Source organism: Sinohyriopsis cumingii, chromosome 5 (assembly GCF_028554795.1).
Source record: "Sinohyriopsis cumingii isolate HCF-2022 chromosome 5, ASM2855479v2, whole genome shotgun sequence".
In the NCBI taxonomy this organism is placed as follows: Eukaryota; Metazoa; Mollusca; class Bivalvia; order Unionida; family Unionidae; genus Sinohyriopsis; species Sinohyriopsis cumingii.
Genome location: NC_142965.1, coordinates 127,016,300 through 127,028,734, shown reverse-complemented (window position 1 = coordinate 127,028,734; position 12,435 = coordinate 127,016,300). Strand labels below are relative to the sequence as shown.

General features: G+C 35.6%; 1 protein-coding gene across 3 annotated transcripts in view; it reads left to right on the top strand.

The window, feature by feature from the left end:
• LOC149800154 (excitatory amino acid transporter-like) overlaps positions 1 to 12,435 on the top strand; it is a 36,293-nt gene that overhangs the window by 5,330 nt on the left and 18,528 nt on the right. Inside the window, exon 1 of one of the 3 annotated variants that reach the window (XM_089959753.1) lies at positions 4,672 to 4,817. The exons of the other annotated variants lie outside the window; for them this stretch is intronic. The gene's annotated coding sequence lies outside the window, so the exon portion shown is untranslated. Of the gene's footprint in view, positions 1 to 4,671; positions 4,818 to 12,435 lie in introns of those variants that run through there. 3 annotated transcript variants of the gene reach the window in all.

The window sequence follows — 12,435 nt, the reverse complement described above, 5'->3', positions numbered from 1 at the left end:
CCTAAATGACTTTCACATAGAGCTGTCACATCACTGTTGAACCCATTGTGGGTTTCTTGTATGAAAAGAATATTATAATTTAAGTCTTTTTTGAATTTAACAATTTTTTCCTTATTTATCCCATTAACATTTATTGAAAACACTTGGAAGTTCTTTCCTTCCATTTTGTTCCCCTCCAGGTTGCAGCATTATTGGTTAATATTAAATTATCTTTTAGATTTTTATTCCTAAAAATAAAAATAAACAAATATTATTCTATGGGGGCACTGGTTTCAGAGCCCCCCCCCCCCCTCAAAATGGTGGGTGGAGTTTGTTCTTCTGTTGTACTGTTGATTTCTTTGCTTGTTTGTTCAGATATGGTTTCTGCCGTTGTGTCTATTATTCCTGTCTCTTGTGTTTCTTCTCCATCGCTCTCATATTCGTTTCCGGTTTCGAATTCGTCATCATCATCCATTTCTTCTTCTTCCTGTTCATTTCCATTTATCTTGTCGTTTCCAGTTTCTATAGTTTCTTCCTCTATTGTTTCTTCATGTTTCTTTTTTGTTTTGGTTCTTTTCTTTTCCATCTCATTTTTCCTCTCTTCTATTGTCTCTTCATTTTTCCCTTCCTCTCTTTCATGTGGTGATTCTAGATCTGTGTCTGCCTTTCTTTTTTTCCTCTCTGATTTCGAGACGGGTGTCGATGTTAAAGGTTTCAGCCCTATGATGTCTTTTTCTGTATGATTACTTTGTTCTTCTCCCAGAATTTCCTCTTCCTCTGATAGGCACTCATACCTGTTTGCTGTAGTTACTCCCTCCTTGGTTTTTTGTTTTTTTTTTTAGAGGTCCTGTTTTATCCGGGCTCAATACTTGCTGCCACTCCGGCGTCTTTGGTTCTTCCCCTCTTATTTCAGTCAAATCCATGACCGGAAGTGAGCTGTTTGTTATTTCCTCACTTGTTTCTTTTTCCGGTCTGATTTCTTTGATGAGTTGTAGTATTGGGTCTTGTTCTATCACTTTGCTATGAGGTGGTGTCGCCACTATGTTTGCATACGTTCTTTGTTCTGTTTCTTTCACTGTAGGTTCCTTGCCCGGGCAGTCCCTTGGTTCATGCCCTGTCATGAGGCATCTAGGGCATTTTCTATCGTGCTCTGCTCCTTTGTACCAACTTCTTAACTTGAAGCCCATGACGTAAAATAAAAGTGGTACCTTTTTCGCATCTTCTTTGACTACATAAATAACTCTATTTCCTGATTTTATTGGTGCAAACCCCCAAATGGTGGCCATTTTGTGGGTCACAAACTTTGCATGAATTTTCTTTTCGACCTTTTGGATTATTTGCTCCGTGTCGACCTCCAGTGGGAGTCCCACTATGTGGATTTCCGTCAGCTTAGGTTCTATCTTTCTGATGAAGGGTTCTGTCTTTCGTACGGTCGCTCTCATCCCTTTTAATTCCAAGGATGCCATTTCCAAAAGTGGAGTGTTGTAATTTCTGGTGTAGATGACGTATTTGTTTCTTCCACCATTTTGAATTCCATCTATTTGTCCGATGTCTACTCCCATAACATGAAGCGCCATCAACACTTCTGCCTGTCGCGGCGCTTGCTCTGCGTCTCCGAAGTCTATCGTTTGACATCCTGGTGGTGGTGCACAATTAGATGCATTTCCTCTACATTGGTTTTAAAATACTTGTTCAATTTTGATCTTGTATGTACATTACTCTCTGCCATTTCTTCCATCTTTGAAAATCAAGTCTATAATCTCTGAATACTACTCATATAATGCGAAACCTTAAGAATAGGGTTTCACACCACTATTTAATGAGTCAATGTATATATGATATTTTGTTCAATAACAAAACAGTTACGCTTTAATAAGCTCCTAAAGAAAAGTTGTAGATTAACCCCTTGGACAATCTATTTCTCAATCCTAACTAAGACTGAGAATCAAAAGGTAATTATCAAACATATTAAACACAAATTAAACACAAAAATCAGTAGTATATAGTTTTCCTGCCGGGCACAAAAACTGTTAATAAATATAAGGCACAATAATTATGAACACAAAATACACTTGCCTTTCACTAGATTATCCTATCTGACGTAATTTCGCACAAAATTGTGTCATACTATAACTTCACACGCTTCACATGCTTTAGAGCGCACAAAAAAACACGTCCGCTCTCCTCGTCTTTTCAGATCAGCCACAGCTCACCGCTGTCCGCGTCCGCTCGAGTCTGGACTCTGCTAACTTGGGCGTTCGAGAAAGCTTGCCGGTATATTCCCATGCAGGGCCAACCTTATGCCGATTGGACTGATTTCGGGCCCGCACTCACAGGGACCCCGCGCGTTCGTAATTTATAAACATTTATCCATATAGGGTGTTACGTGCTTAGGTTCTAATAAACAGTAACAAAAGAAAAAGTGAAAACAACAAGCTTTTGAAAAAATGTAACAAATAATTTTTTTTCCATGAAAAACACTAAAAATGACAAAATAAGAACTTACCGTTTTAAGAGTCAAATCCAAAAATAATCCAAGAATAATCCACGAATTGCATTTTATAAGTCCTAGTAATGAAATGTTCTAATGAATTCAGGTCCGAATCCCGACAAAAAATCCCAAACGGAAGGCGATGACGTGTACGGTATTCAGTATAGAGCTGATGTGTTTACAGTTCTTTATGAGCCACATACAATAATATTCCGGTGTTTGAATTTCCGAATAAAATTTAAATAAATGTCTTTTCCAAGAATTCTGTATTACCACTCAAATATTTTCAGGAAAAAAGAATTATCTTTTAGAATCCCAAAAATTGAATAAAAATTAAATTATAACTCCAAACTGGTCACAAACATACACTTTCCAGTGTAAAGGCCCAACTCAGAAATATCTCTATAGACATGGTTATAAAACCTGACTACTGTGCAATTTCGGAAAAATCAGAATTGCGAAATAGAGGCTGTTTGCATATAAAAAAAAAATTACGTACCTCTAGTATGACTTTGATAAAAACCAATAATTTTACTCCGAAAATAAAATTAAAATAAAACGTTGTTTACTTGTCTCAGTGATTTCTGAATCAAGGTCGGGAACTAAGTGAGAAATAGAAACAGTGTTTCTATTATTAGGTATTTGCGAAAAGATTCAGGTCGAACTGAATTTAAGGAAAATATCAAACAAAAATTACATTACAATGACGTGTGATGAAATTAAAAATAAAAAATTTAAACTTACAAACAGACAATTAAACTAATTCAAATATAAATTAAATCAAACAGGAGAAAGTACTTTTAAAGCGATGGAAGAAAATTTTAAGTTCAATATCGTATAAAACTTGTTTAAAACGTTCATTTCCAAATGCTGTACGTACAGGTGGCCCCTCACGTAAATCCGCCTACAGGACTAGGGTCTCTTAAGGGGCGTACAGTTAGTTAAACAGGATCGATAAAAAAAATGATTACGTATGTTTACGTATGTTTTGACGATTACTAATAATGCTCTTTATAAGATTTAGTGACGTCATTTGGGTTCATTTCTCATTGTCTGACGGGGTTTAGACGGTTCTACAAGAATTCGCTTGGTTGGGTAGGTCACATGAATATGCAGTTTTTGAAATAAATTGAGTAGAAGGATCTGTCACGTTGGGTATATTGTGAAACGTAGTCGTAATAGAAGGTGTATTGAAGGAGATAACAACAATCATATTCACTCCTTTTTTGGAGTCGTCCTCATCACTTGTGTTTCTGTTGTAAGTCTACATAAGTGTTTTCTTTTATTGTTGTACTTAGATATTATTCGAGAGAACAAACATTTGTTTGTGGAAATAGAAAGTGTTCAGAATTCTGGAACTATTATGAATTATTCAAAGGAGTTTTTGACAAGGCCATTTTGACAGTGTCACGATTCTTGGCAGACCAGTACATTTCCGGTTTTTAAATTTATATGGAACTTTTCATTCTTTTGGAAGTTCGATATAACTTTATCAGGACTATTTTGGATTAATTCCATAACACTATAAGTTCCTATCACGTTGTCATTTATTACCTTGATAATTCAATTATTTGTTACGCTTTACAAAACATGTTGTTTTGCTTCTTTCTGTTACTTAGGTTATGAGGACAGAGTCGTGACAAATTGGGGGCTCGTCTGAGATACGAATTTTAGAAATAGAGAAATGGAAATTATTTTGAACTTTAAATTTATATTATTTCGGACTTTTTCTGTCCCTGCTCGTTTGATTTTACATAATGAAACCAATAAGCTTTCACGATGTCAACTAATGTGTAGAACTTATTTTAAATCCGACTTGGAGACGGTTAGAGTCCTTTTAAAAAGACTAATTAGGCTTTCCAAGCCCGAGTTCGTAAGTCGTTTATATTATTACAAGCCATGTTTGAAGTCTGAACATTGCCGCAGGCTAGAGTTAATCTCTTACGCAAGGTTACCGTGACCAGAGAGAAGATCCGGCATCTTGGATAGGCACAGGCGATGGATCGAGTCGATCCCCACCTTTGTGTCACAGCTTTGTCTTAAGATCAAAGGAACTCGTGAGGGAACAGGGCATGTTCTAAATCCGTCACCACGTGGACAGACAGCGAGAAGGACATTGTCCGCTAAGTTTGATTGGATTGAATCAAAACGACATCCAATCGGAATTGAGATAGAGAGTGTGGTTACAGTTTCAATTAGAATTATAACTCCGAATTAGCAAGCGAAAATTTAGTCTCGTCTAGGAAGATTGCTGAGCAATATAGGGTTACTCCGAGAGAGCCGTTCGTAATTTGGCGGTAAAACTTAGAAGAGAGGAGATTCAAAGGAAAGACAACGCTTCGTAAAGGTCAGTAAGTTATTTGCTCGATTTTTGCAGAATATTTCGGCATTGTGATTGTAATTATGCGTATTATATATACTTAATTACTATGATAGTTTATTACGTAGAATTACCTTTGTAGTGTTCATTTGCAGGCGTATGTAGAGAGTCGTGTCGATTGTTAGCATGTTGTCAGAATTAATTTTGTAATTCGCTAATCGGTTAATTCGTAGTAAACTAGTGCATTTATTCATGTGATATGTTAAGATTTTTACACATGCTTGAATTTTGAATTTGGGAAATAGTTGAAGTATGTAAGATTAGTTAATATGGATGTACGGATATATTAGAGCATGGATATTTGAAATTTGTGTACTTTGTATGAGTTGTAATATAAAGAAATGCGTTTGATTGTTGTGATATTGTTAGTATGATGGGATTAGGAATATGTAATGATGTGATGCAATTTATTGATGTATATATGAGAAGTAATTGATACTGTGCTTATATTACGACGTTGTTTTACCTAACAAGAACGTATGAGTAATTCGGGTTGGAACTTCCATAATAATTTAAATAAAATATTGGAAGCACCCCACACCACACCTGCCACGGTGACGGCATGACATCTCGTCGCACCAGTGTGTGTGTGTGTGATTTGGACTTTTAACTTAGCTTTACATTTATTTTAATCATATCGCTACTATGTCTGCAGTGTTGTAGTTTATAGCGATGTCTATCACTAGGGCATCATGCCGCAGACATCTAGCATGATGTCCCACCCATTCACATTATCGCGACACTAACACTAACCTGCCAAGCGAGGCAGCAGCTTGTACCATTTTTATAAATCTTTAGTACAAATTGGCCGGGTTTCGAACCCGCGACCTCGCGCATCCGAGGTGGACGCTTTAACCACTTAGTTCATCGGAGCGGTCGAAGAATCAGATTAATTTGCATGGTGATGTTTGATTTCGAGCACAAACTATCGAAAGCTTGTGAAATGGAAAGAAATAATTCTACCCCATTCTATCCAATCTCAAATGAAATGATGGCATGACAAAACTATAAAGAAAGAAAGGATGTTTGCAGCCTGGTGGTAAAGTTCTGGCTCTCTTGCCAGTTTGTAAGAAAATAACCGTGTTGGATTTCAGATATATAACAGAACACTTTTGCTGATGATACAAATACAATGTTTAATGATGAATGACTTGAATGAGAAAATAATTATGATTAATACGTGCGTGTATAAGATCAAAATATTGGACAAATTAACTTAATCCACACGAACCTAATAATGCAACATATGAAAATGCAAATAAATGACCTTACACAGTACATAGGTGAATGATTAGCAGTAATTTCACGCGATGAAAAGAATGTTTTACTCAGAAGAGTAAAAAAAATGAGGTACTTTACTCATATAGTACAATATTTTCACTCAAATAATGAAAAATGAGATATTTTACTCAATTAGTACAATGATGAAAACAAAGTGACAGATGTACAAAATATCTTTAGAATCCCAAAACACTGGGTATTGCAAACCCCAAAATCAACCCACGGCTAATAGATTACACGCATAGAGTTACACACTTCGTTACTAGCACACTGGTCAATCAAGCAGTCAGTATTCCAGGTTGCCACCGAGCACCATTCAATTTCTTAGTCAAGCCATCACCGCCCACCAATCTGTCATCAAGTCCCGATCACCTGCTACTCATCCAGCAACACTGTTCACTCAGCTCTATGGCTACTATGGTTCTGCTTTACAGATGCTTTGATCAACGTATATGGTTAGCTCTACAGCTGGTAGTACGTCGACTCCGATCAGCTGAAAATACATCTAACACCGTGTACTATGCATGACATGGGCATATACGATAAAACGTGATGATGTTATATACGGCAAGCTAAACAGATTACATTATCGGCACAATAATTACAAAACATTACATAGGTTCAGAAGTGAACCTACCCGTGCTTGATAAGAATCCTTCGGTACAAAACGTTCCTTAAAATGCAACTTTATATTTATATTTATATTGCTAATATAAATCTCTTGCTAAGTCACAAACAAAATCTTGCTACTTGAAGTTCGCTGTAACTGCGAAAGCTGGAGTTGGATGGTCAACTGCTTTAAGACAGATACCTGCAAATTATTTGCACAAATGCTTCAATAGAAGAGTCTAGAATCACATTGATGAAAATTTTACAAATTGAGAAGAAACAAATTGAACATATACAATGGACATATCTTCACAAGCACAAGACGCACGAGGAAAAATGGAGACACACAGAGCGAACAAAGAGATAAGGGAATTAGAAAAATACTTGAACACTAGACGGATAGAAACAAATGATGGATCTTTTTTGGAATGTACGTACAAAAAAGGAGCCCAAGAGATAGACATGTTAGGATTATCGAGAGATAGAGTAAAGGAGTAGCCTCAGTTATGATAGCAATTAAAGTCCAATACCCAGACTGCTTGAACAAAATCTACTCAATAAACCAGAAGGGATATCAAGGGTTTATTGTGCGCCCAAAAGGGACAAAACTAGTACTACCCTACGGAGAATTTCAGATTGCTGGAGAAAAGGCGTTGATCAAAGAACCTACTCCAATGCTAAAGATAAAAAAGCAAACTGGAGAGTTACACCTATCTACATTCCATTAGAAATACCTTTGGAGGCTACAGTCCAAAAGTTTGAAGAGAAATTGAAGATAAAAGTTATCTCATCACGACTGGAAACAATACCTTCGACATCCATATACAACGGCAATAGAATTCTGGAAATAGAGAAAACTAAGCTAATGGAAGTAAAAAGAGCGTTCTTCATACATGGTTTTTTGACCAAATCGTGGTACAGAGGGTGTATATATCACAGAAAGTGCAATAGATGTCAACAAACCGGACATACAACACACAGATGCCCCCAAAATCAAGAGACAATAAGGGGAATACAAAGACGGCAACAACAAGTATCAGTAGATGAACAAAGAGTAGAAAGGCAACCTACAATACAACAACAACAACAACAAAGCCAACAACGAGAAGAGGAACGAATCCACACGGAACAGACAGTACAAAACCAACAGCAGCAAGAAAACCCAACTTCAAATCAAAGGCAAAAAGTACAACAGCAACAACAAAGACAACAAGAGGAGCAAATAAAAGAACAAAACCCCAAACAAGGGAAGCCACTACAACAACAACAACTAGAGCGGAAAAAGGGACAATCCAAAGAAAATCCAAAGACAATGAAAATACAAGAACAGCAAGCAACAGTAAAACTGCAGAATTGTCAATTTCCAAATCAACAATGTCAACAGCACCAGCAACAACGACAAGAAACTCTACAAACTAAATCATCAACAGTTATCGCAGAGCAAATACAACCTGCACGAGAAAATCAGATACCCAACTCCCCAAACTCAATGCCAATTACAGGAACCCTACAGCAAAGTAGAGAAAGGGATAGAATTAGAAGGAAGGAAAAAAGAAGGCAGAAAGAGGAAGAAGAACGAAGAACGAAGGATGGCAGAAGAAGCAGAAGAAGTCTTTTTAGCGATGGATGAATATTTAGATTAAATATATATATATATATATATATATATATATATATATATATATATATATATATATATATATATATATATATATATATATATATATATATAAAAATTAATATAAAAAAACAATTAAAAAATATATATATTAATAAAAAAAACCAAAAAAACAAAAAAAAAAATAATAAAAAATGCATATATACAAAAAGTGTATCATATTGGAAAAATATAAATATAGCAAACACTTACAATTAGGGTAGAAGGGCCTCCCTATCTGGTCTGCAAAGATCAAAACAGGAGAGAGCACCCTCCAAAAAAAAAAATAATAATATAAAATATCTGCATGATACTGCGTAAGCCGACGCTATGTAGAACATATACAAAAATAAACGTGGTAGTACAATAGTTATAACATATACACACGAAATTAATAACTCACATACCTCTATAGCTGAAGACGTACAAGTCCTTAAATTTACTGGTGTGGTCCCCCTCAGACTCCATCATAGACATAACCCCCTAGAGCCGAAATGTGAATGATTTTTTTGAATGTTTTTATTGTTCCCATAGTATATGTAGTGCGTGTATATTCAAACAATTTTGACAGATCAATTAATTAAGATTAGGGTTTTGTGCACAGTCCTACTCTATAGTGTTTATATAGCTCCTTAACCCTGACTGGTTTCGGAGCTTAATTACCATAATGATCCTTGCCAGGGATCTATGTTGTCCAGTGTATACTAAATGCGTATGCTATATATACTGTATGTTACCAGTTGTTTTGTTTTGCTTTTTGTCTGTATGGACTGGCTCTATAATCACATTTATGTTTAGAGTTATATTTAGTTATGAGAATCCCTATGTAAGAATTTTTTTAAAGGTGTACGTATCATTTCTAAAGGTTTTCATAATTTCGTTAATAAAGTGTGTTAGTTCAGAGTATATTTTCTTACCTATGATGTCATTGGTATATAGCAATTGTTTAGATTTCACTCCCCCGTATTTATCTAAGCTTATTCGTGATTCTATACCTGTTTGTTGAAGTTTCGATACATCTTAAAATAATATGATTTTTTTTTTAAAGTCTGTATGGCTGATGCACAGTCTGCAGGGTGGTTATAGTTCTTATTAGGTGCCTGTTGAAGGTCACCTCTCCAGTCACCCATTTGGCAAATTTCACAATTGTCTCTGTACGTATATATTACATCTCTTGTTCTTTTACCACATCTCGGTGGTTCTAGTAACTTTGTAAGTATATTTTTTAAAAGTAGAATCGTATATATATATATATATATATATATATATATATATATATATATATATATATATATATATATATATATATATAGCTTCCCACGGGAATGTGGGTGAGCTATTTATGTGTTTTATTTTATTTAAAATATTTGCCTTTTGTTTAATACTTATGTTTAGTACGTTTAATCCTCCTTTCTCTTTTGGTCTTCATATATATATATATATATATATATATATATATATATATATATATATATATATATATATATATATATATATATTTAAATAAAGCATTTTATTATTCCATATAAAGTCTAATCTCCCCCTCTATGACCTTCATCATTGCTTCAGTTAGGTGCATTGTATTCGTAATATAGTTGAATTGACTATACATGTATGTTGTAGCAACCTGAATACGCTCTATTAGTTCCGAGTGTCGTCTGTGACCAAAGTTCAGCCTGCTCTTCTATCTTTGTTAGTAATTCACTGTAGTTGAGATTAGTTGAGTTCCTCCCATAATTCATAATGCTCTTACATGCTTTTGAATTAAGTTAGGAGGAAAACCAGGGTGATAACCTTTCCAGTTGCCTTATCATGATTACTTGCTGACTCAGAGGCTTTTCTAAATTGTGTGAATTCATATTGGAAATGCTTAAAAGAGGATTCGTCTCTTGTGAAGTTTTTGCAGTTGTCTGCTTGTAGCATATTTTTTAAATTCCCCTTTCAAATTAGGTATTTTAATTCCAAGAATATTAATGTTTCCATTAATTTAATATGTGATGTGATGTGATTTGGATTTTTAACGTAGCTTTAACAATTTTTCAGTCATATCACTACGATGTCTGCAATGTGGCAGTTTATAGTGATGTCTAGCACTGGGGCACCATGCCGCAGACATGTAGCATGATGTCTCACCCAGTCACATTATCCTGACACCGGGCCGACCAGTCCTAACACTAACCTCTTAATGCTGAGCGCCAAGCGAGGCAGCTGTTAGTACCGTTTTTGTAAGTCTTTGGTATGACTCGGCCGGGGATCGAACCCACGGCCTCCCGCATCCGCATTAATTTAATATTTAAAGATACTATTGCTATAATATAGAGTATCACCGACAAGGGTCAACCATGTCTTACTGATCTCCGTATCATAAATTCCTCTGTTACTGCACCATTTATTATTTTATATGTTATATTTTTGTACATGGCATTTATTCAGTTAATGATATTTATGCCGAAACCACACGATTTCAGTGCTTTAATGATGAAGTCATGCTATATTCGATCAAGAGCTTTCTCTTCATTGAATAGAAACACGACTCCTTCCCCCATATTTAAAAAGTCAATTATTAATCTAATCGATAGTGTGTTATTTCTACCCATCCCCCACAGCTTTGGTTTACATTAATAATTGTATCTAGGCAGGTTTTTATTATGTTGGTGATAATTTTGCTTAGTATTTTGTAGTCAGTATGCAGTAGCGTAATCGGTCTCCAGTTTTTACTTTCGTTTCTATCTCCATTCCCTATTAATGTATCGTAGGGATACAGTGCATCTTTTTTCTACTATATAAAGGTTTAATCCCTCCATCTTGGCTAATGGTTATTTAGTGTTTATGGTGGGTTTTGTTAGGTTGAAAATATATTAAATTTTGTAATACGTTTATAGAATAGTAATCCATTTTAGTTGGAATTAAGTTTCTTTGTTCTGTATTCATCTATACTTATGATGGATTTCTTGTCACCCCTTCGTAGGGATACAGTGCGTCTTTTTTCTACTATTTCTTTTTGTTCATTATGATCTTGCATCAATTATTTCTGCCACTTGTTTATCGGGAGGCCTGTGCTTTCTGATTAAGTGAATGGCGTCTACCTCAGTTGGTGCTTTCGGAGTGTAAGCTGCTCTTTTCCTCCTTTGTGTTTTTGGTGTCGATGCATTAATGTTGTATGTTTTAGTATTGAGTTCACTTTAATTTCCTCCCTCTTTACTTTGGATAGGGTATTCTGAGGTATTCTCCAACATTACTGTTTCTTCCACCATTTGTTTCCCTTTTTTTTTTTTTTTTTTTTTTTTTTACTATGGGGATTGCAGGAGCGCTCTCACAAACCAGAATATTTCGTCTGCTTTGTGTAGGTGCCTCACCGAATTGCGGCTCTATCAGTACAGAGTACAGAGCCGTCCGTCTTTCTCTCCACTACTTTTTTCTTCCTTTTCTTTGTTGTTGTTGTAATCGTTTTAGCTTTCTCTTAGCTTTCCTTTTCTCCGCAGAACTAGTCTGTTCAGCAGGTTCCCAGTTAACTGATTCCTCGTTGGAATTATTCTCAGTGTTTTCTATGGCCTATCTCTTTTGGTACTTGTTCTGTTTTGTCTATTTGTATATCTAATATCTTGTTTTGTGCCATTTCTTGTCCCTCAACTGGGTCTGGGTCTGTGTCAACATTTAAAGCTTGTATGGTGGTTTCATCCATTTTTTTGAACCGCCGTCGCTTACGTTTTTTGTTGGGTGTAGTGTTGGTAGTCTCACGGTGGTTGCACTGCCGTAAATATAGGCAACCCCGGAACCATGTATTAATCATGAACCATAGTACTTTACATTAGGGTGGGATCTTTTTTGCGTCTTCCTCAGTGACGCTGAGGATTCACATTCCCGTATACACGGAAGGGAATCCCCAGTAAGTAGCCATCTGGCTTTTGAGCACTTTCACTTCATATTTAGTTTCGATTTTGACCTGTATTTCATTGGTCAAGACCTTCAAAGGTAGCCCAGAGAAATGAATTTATGTCATATTTTCCCCAAAAAGGTTTGATAAACGGAAGTGGTGCA